The sequence below is a fragment of the Bos taurus genome, chromosome 13, assembly GCF_002263795.3.
Source record: "Bos taurus isolate L1 Dominette 01449 registration number 42190680 breed Hereford chromosome 13, ARS-UCD2.0, whole genome shotgun sequence".
Lineage (NCBI taxonomy): Eukaryota > Metazoa > Chordata > Mammalia > Artiodactyla > Bovidae > Bos > Bos taurus.
Window position 1 is genome coordinate 70242147 of NC_037340.1, and position 7276 is coordinate 70249422.

At 42.5% G+C, this 7276-nt stretch overlaps 1 long non-coding RNA gene across 1 annotated transcript; it reads right to left on the reverse strand.

The window, feature by feature from the left end:
* Positions 1 to 541: 541 nt before the first annotated feature.
* Positions 542 to 6955, reverse strand: LOC132346860 (uncharacterized). The gene is made up of 3 exons (XR_009496824.1): positions 6883 to 6955; positions 1725 to 1782; positions 542 to 941 (listed from the first exon to the last, which is right to left on the reverse strand). It is a non-coding gene; the product is annotated as an uncharacterized lncRNA (long non-coding RNA).
* Between the last annotated feature and the right edge of the window lie 321 nt (positions 6956 to 7276).

Sequence of the window (7276 nt, forward strand, 5' to 3'; positions counted from 1 at the left end):
TGATTTATAGTTATCACCGCTATTAATGCTTTTGCTTCAGTAGCATAAGCTTTCTCAACGTATTACTAGTATTTATAGGGCAAAAGTCTGGGGGGAAAGCAAAACATTAAAAATAAAGTTAGCCAGGACTTTCCTGATGGTGCAGTGGATAAGAATGGCCTGCCAGTGCAGGGGACGTGGGTTCGATCCCTGGCCTGGGGAGATCCCACCTGCCTCCGAGCAACTAAACCCGTGCACCACAACTATTGAACCCACGTTCTAGAGCCCATGAACTGTAACTACTGAGCCCCTGTGCCACAACTACTGAAGCCCGTGTGCCCTAGACCCAGCAAGTCACAACTACTGAGCCTTGCTGCAACTACTGAAGTCCATGTGCCTATAGTCTGTGCTCTGCAACAAGAGAAGACACTTTAACGAGAAGCCCACACATAGAAACTAGAGAGTAGCCCCAGCTCTCTGCAACTAGAGAAAATACGCATACAGCAATGAAGACCCAGGAGAGCCATAAATTAAGTAAATTAAATATAAATAAATAGGGCAGTGTGTACATGTCAAAAATTATTTTAAAAATAAATATTAAAACACAAAGTTAGCCAGATTTATTTAGTTTTTCCTTATATAATGGAAATTCTTGAAATTTTTAAATTGCCTTTTTTTTTTTTTAAAACACTTTTATAACCATTACACCATAAATATTTTCAATACTATTTGTCTTACTTCCCTAGGGGGAAAAAATCACCCTAGACGGTGAGGAGTATAGGTTTCATCCAAACTTCCTGATCAGGGTCACACGGAAGTGCAACAGAGAAAACACTGAGACACAGCTTTGATCCAATGCCTTCCTTGCACAAATGCTCACGTATTGCAAGATCACTTATTTTCTTTACTGCTTCTGGGTGTAACAAGGACAAGGGCAGATCAGAGTCAACACAGGCAGGGCTCTGTAAATGAAGTAAAATTTCTGGAAGACCCATTGACATTGAGCAAGTACAAAGGACAGGCAAAACTGAGTCAGGATTAGGAGCCGGGGCTCCAAGTCTTTGGGAGTTAGGATCAGAAAAAAATGAGTGGTTGAAAGCAAATAGCAAAGATTCAGGTAGGATGGTCTGTTTTGGTAAGTATGTTCAAATAGTGGTGTGTGTGTGTGAGAGAGAGAGAGAGAGAGTATGTGGTCTTGGAAGGGTAGTGTTTAATTAATTTGAAAAGACAAGGTAGATAGGGGTAGTTCATGAATGATTAGATGGGTGGTTGGATAGTTAAAATGATGCATGAAAAAATGAAATATCTGTGAAGCACAATAAAGCAGAACATGATAAAATGAAAAAAATGATGCATGAATGATTGGTGGAGGAATGGATGGTTGAATGGATAAATGGATATAATGAAATTAGGATGGATGACTGATATGACAGATGAATGGGTGGTGGGCAAGTGAGTGATTTATTTGGATAAATGGATAAATAAATGTACAATGGATGGATGAATAGCTAGATAGATAGGCGTGTGGGTGCATAGATATTAGATGATTGAGTGGGTAACCAAACTGATGGATTGGTGGATGAACACAAAGATGGGCTAGCAAACAGATGGATAAATGAATGCATAAGTGAATACATTATGTGATAGGCAAAATGATGGCTCCCAAAGATATTTTAACATTCCTGAAATTTGTGAATATGTGAGATTACATGGCAAAGGAGAATTAAGCTTACTAATCAACTGACCTTGAGATGGAGAGATTATCCTGGATTATCTGGGTGGGCCCAATGTAATCACAAGTACCTTTAGAAGAAGGCAGAAGGGACAGAGTTAGAGATTTGAAGATGGTAGGCTTCTGGTTTTAAAGTTTAAGGAAGGAGACCAGGAATGCAGGTGGTCTTTAGGAGCTGGAAAAGGCAAGGAAACACATTCTTCCCTAGGGCCTCCAGAAGTACTTCTATTTTACCCACATTTTTCTTTGGCTGGACCATGAAACATGTGGGATCTTAGTGCCCTGACCAGGGTGGAATCTGTGCCCACTGCATCGGAAGCACAGAGTCTTAACCACTGGACTTCTAGGGAAGTTCCAACCACATTTTGATTTTAACTGCTTAAGACCTATTTTGGACTGCTGAACTCTAAAACTATAAAATAATCAATCTGTGTTGCTATTATTGTTTTAAATATTTATTTATTTGGCTGTACCAGGTCTTAGTTATGGCATATGGAATCTTCATTGCAGCATATAAGGTTTAGTTCCCTGACTAGGGATCGAACCTAGGGCCCCCTGCATTGGGAGCACTGATTCTTAGCCATTGGACCAGCAGGGAAATCCTTCTCCGTTGTTTCAAGTCACTAATTCTGTGGCGGTTTGTCACAGCACCAATAAAAATGGATGAGTATACAGATAGATGGGTGGATGAATGGAAGGACTGGTGAATGCATAGTGTTAGGTGCTTAGTCATGTCCGACTCTTTGCAACTCCATGGACTGTAGCCCACCAGGCCCCTCTGTCCATGGAATTCTCCAGGCAAGAATACTGGAGTGGATAGCCACTCCCTTCTCCAAAGGATCTTCCTAACCCAGGGATCGAACCCGAGTCTCTTGCATTGCAAGCAGATTCTCTATAGTCTGAGCCATCAGTGAATATATACATGAATAAATGGTTGGTTGGTTTCTTGGAGAAGAGGATAAAAGGAAACTTGTCTCTAACAACACTTCTGAAATCAAGCATGTGGATTTTCCCCTAACATTAAACAGTTCTGACACTAACTGCTTGGATCCCCCACAGGTTAAAGACTCATCCCCACAAGACTACTCCCCTCAACTTCAATGTTAATCACAAATAGAGGGGAACCAGGTTACTTACACTTTTACCCAAGTTGGTTATAAATTATGGTTTCCCAGGACTCTTTCCTCAGGTTTGATAATTGGCTATAATGGATCACAGAACTCAGGGAAATACTTTAGTTCTGTTTACCAGTTTACTATAAGGATATTGTAACAGATAAAATGAACAACCAAATGAAGAGGTATATAGGGAAAGGTTTAGAAGAGTCCTAAGCACAGGATTTTCTGTCCAGGTGAAGTCTTGGGTGTGCCACCCTCCCAGAACACAGATACATTCATTCACCAACTTGGAACCTCTCTAAACCCCATACCTTAGGGACTTTTTATGAAAATTTCATCACTGTAGGCATGATTGATTGGGCTTCCCACGTGACTCAGCAGTAAAGAATTCACCTGCCAATGCAGGAGATGCAGGAGAATGCAGGATTCTATCCTTGAGTCAGGAAGATCCCCTGGAGGAGGGCACAGCAACCCACTCCAGTATTCTTGCCTGGACAATCCTATTGACAGAGGAGCCTGGCAGGCTGCAGTCCACAGGACTGCAAAGAGTTGAACATGAATGAAGCGACTTAGCACACAGGCATGATTGATTAACTCAATCTCCAGTCCTTCTCTACTCCCCAGAGGATGGAGGATCAGGCTGAAAGTTCCAGGCTTCTAATCATGTCTTGATCTTCCTGGTAAGAAGCCCCATTCTGAAGCTATTCAGGATTGCCTTATGAGAACAAAAGATTTTTCAATCACCCAGGAAATTCCAAGGGATTTAGGAGCTCTGTGTCAGGAATCAAGGGTTGAGATCAAACATATTTATTATGTTACAGAGAGATAAATAAATATAGGCTAGGCTACATGAATGGATAAACAAATTGATGGACATATGGGAAAATGAATGGAGAATAGATGGGTGGGTGAGTGAACAGATAGTGGATATACAAATAAATGGCAAGATAAAATGTAGGTGGGTGTGTAGATACTTGGATAGATGGATGGTTGTCTGGTGAATGGGTAGATGATGCATGGACTGATGATCGGTATGATGGGTGATTAAATGGATATATAAATGGGTAATAAATGAATAGATACTTGGTTGGAGATCTGATTGGATGGGTGAGTACTTGTGTGTGTGATGCATGCATAAATTGAAAGCATCTTATGCTTAAAGACAGAAGCACTATCATTGACCTGAAATGTGGACTTTGTGGCCATCAGGGAAGTTTCCAGTTGGAAGAGGAGCAATCTAGATAGCCTGTAAAAAAGTGTACAAAGTCCTGATCTTGCACTAACCCTCTATTCTGCGGAATGAACCATTTAAAACAAGAGACTTTTGCACTTGATGGTTTCTCCATTTGGAATGTAATATTCTTAATATTCTTACTTTGGGGGTTCCCAGGTAGGGCAGTGGTAAAGAACCTGCCTACCAATGCAGGAGATGTAAGAGACATGGTTTTGAGCCCTGGAGGAGGGCATGGCAACCCACTTCAGTATTCTTGCCTGGAGAATCCCTATGGACAGAGGAGGCTGGTGGGCTATGGTCTATAAAGTTGTAGAGTTGGACATGACTGAAGTGACTTAGCACAAGCACACACATTCTTCCTTCATGTAATTAACTTCTACTCATTCCCTGCATCAGAGCACAAGCATTGCTTTCTCGAGGATGCCTTACTGATTATAAGCTCTTATAGTATCGTATATCTTTCCTTTGGAGTACTTTAAAATTTTTAATTTTACATTTATTTGTATGATCATGTGATTAGTATCTGTCGCCTCCACTAAACTGCAGTTCCAAAGGGCAAGGATCAAATGGTATTTGGACTTACCATTTTGTCTCCATCTTTTAAGTCATGCCTGGCACACAGAAAATGTGGGGCTTTTTTTAGTAAGTACCTTTCTGAATGGTCTGAAACCTTCTTGCATCATTCTTACTCATGTGACCAGAGAAGATCTTGCTGGTTTGCTGAAGCATTACTGATAACATGGTGGCAAAGTCTTTTTGGCTGTGTTGGGTCTTCATTGCAATGCATGGGCTTTCTCTGGTTGCAGCATTCAGGGGCTTCTCTAGTTTTGGCGTGCAGGCTTCTCTTAATTGCAGCGCACAGTCGCTAGAGTTTGCGTGATCTCAGTACTTGTGGCATGGGCTTAGTTGCCTCATGGCATGTAGGATTTTAGTTCCCTGACCAGGGATGAACTCAAGCCCCCTGCGTTGGAAGGCAGATTCTTAACCACTAGGCCATCAGGGAAATCCCATGTCTGGCTTTCCTAATGGAAGATTTTGACAAAGAATGTTCCTCCAAAAGAGAGGAGCCACACGCTGAGTTCAAGTCTTCTGTCCTAGAGAGGAATAGGGCCCCTTTCTCTGTGCCAGGTCCAACACATCTTTGCCTTAACGCAGGTCATCCTCACTCCGTTTTCCTGGAAACCGCAACCTCCCTGACTTGCTGAGGGCCTCTAGCCATCTTCCATCTCAACCTCCATCAGCAGCAGTTCCAGCCATTCTAGCCATCTTCCATCTCAACCTCCGTCAGCAGCAGTTCCAGCCATCTGCCCCTGCCCTGCTTCAGGCTGGCAGAAGCAGAAGCCCTACCTCTTCTAGCGACGAGAAGAACCTCTGTTCACCTTTTACTTCACCTCTGGTTAGTTGCACTTTGATCTTTTCAGGGATCTGCTGGGCTTCAGTTTGAGTTTTGTCATCTTTGCTTCCTTTCTGTGTCCAGGGCGCTCGAATCCCCGTGCTGCAAGGACTGGACAAGCTACTTAACCTTTCTGAGCCTATTTCCTAATCCACAAAATGGATGCAATGAATCTGTGTCCTGGGGTGGCTGTGGAGGTTAAATAAGACGATATAAATGGAGCATCTAGCACAATGACTGGCAACTGTAAGTGATGATCAATTATTAATTTCCATTCTTTTTCCCCCAGCTGTTTCTCTCTTATTTCTTCCCACAGCACAATGTGCTCTCCTTTTCTATTTTCCACTCTTCTGTCTACAAAATGTTTTCTAGCCTTCATAAAAATAGCACTACATAAAACAAAACTGCCAAGTATTTTTATATCCTCCAAATAACTCAATTCAATTATAGACTGGTCAATTTTAGTTGTTTGAGCATTACTAAAAACCATCTGAAGCTGGTAAATAAAGGTCTGTATTCACATTCAGAAAATAAAGAGCTAAAGCAGTACTTTGGAAAACAGTAAGGGACAGACACTTTCCTTGAGGCCTAAGATCTCATATGCAATGTGTCAGCCTTTTGATGCGTCTTCTGGCTCAGAGGCAATGCACAAGAAACTCTGTATTTTAAATTTGACACAACAGCCACAAAGCTAGTGGAAGAATGGAAGTCCACGTTTTCTGGGAAGGATTTGGCAGGGACTCTCCTGGTGGTTCTTCTCTGGTGGCTCAGTGGTAAGAGTACGCCTGCCGATGCAGGAGATGTAGGAGATGTAGGAGATGGGGGTTCGATTCCCAGCTGGGGAAGATCCCCTGGAGTAGGAATGGCAACCCACTCCAGTATTCTTGCTTGGAAAAAATCTACAGACCAAGGAACTTGGCAGGCTACAGTCCACGGGGTCACAACGAGTTGGGCACTACTGAGTGCACACTCTCTCCCCTCTTCCTAGTGGCCCAGTGGCTAAGATGCCATACTCCCAGTGCAGGATGGTCTGGGTTTGATCCCTGGTCAGGGAACTAGATCCTACATGCCACAACTAAAGATCCCGCCTGCCGCAACCAAGACCTGGTGCAGCCAAATAAATAAATATTTGTTTTTAAAAAGAGTATTTTGCTGATAGTCCCTTTGTGTTACTTCCAAGGTGCCCACCTATGTGATTTAGTGCTGGAGACTTGAAAATTCAGAAGGAAAGTAAGAAATTAGTGGGAAAGGGGTTATCAATTTGTTTTTGGAATACAATAAAGATTATATTAAATATAGACTATAGATTATAGTAAAGATCCCTTCCCTGATAGCTCAGTTGGTAAAGAATCTGCCTGCAGTGCAGGAGACCCTGGTTCGATTCCTGGGTCGGGAAGATCCCCTGGAGAAGAGATAGGCTACACACCCTAGTATTCTTGGGTTTCCCTTGTGGCTCCCGCCTGCCATGTGGGAGACCTGGGTTCACTCCCTGGGTTGGGAAGATCCGCTGGAGAAGGGAAAGGCTACCCACTCCAGTATACTGGCCTGGAGAATTCCATGGACTGTATAGTCCATGAGGTCACAAAGAGTCGGACACAACTGAGCGACTTTCAGTTTCAAGCTAAAGGGAGAATTCAAGACAGGGTCATAATCAACTACAACCAACATAAGCACAGAGGAAAGCAGATGGTCCAGGGTTCAAATCCTGACAGCACCACTTTTTGACTTAGTAAACTTAGATCAAGTTACTCCATTTCTCTAGGTCCCATTTTCTTCATCTGTAAATTAGAAACTAATATTGTTGACATGATAGAAATGTT